Raw genomic sequence first — 344 nt, 5'->3', positions numbered from 1 at the left:
GGACCCATATATGCATTTTTCGCCTGTCAACAGTACACAAGCGCTCATGTAGGGTCAAGCCCGAGTGTTCGTTTACTTTTTGTTGACCACTGGATATGCCCGAGTGTATGACTGTAACCCAAAAACCACTTGGTAAATAGTACGCGAATGTTGTGCTAAATACTACTTAAATTAATAGATAATATTTAGCACGTTTTACTCACCAGTGCACAAGATCAAACAATAGCATAGTGCAGCAAGTACGAGATCGATCCCACGGAGATTGTTGATTTTGTTTTAGAAGTAATTAAAATACCAAAATTGTCACGAGATTGATATTGATACTAAGGAAAAGAAATAAAGAA

The sequence above is a fragment of the Corylus avellana genome, chromosome ca3, assembly GCF_901000735.1.
Source record: "Corylus avellana chromosome ca3, CavTom2PMs-1.0".
NCBI lineage: Eukaryota > Viridiplantae > Streptophyta > Magnoliopsida > Fagales > Betulaceae > Corylus > Corylus avellana.
Note: the sequence above shows the minus strand (reverse complement) of the source record.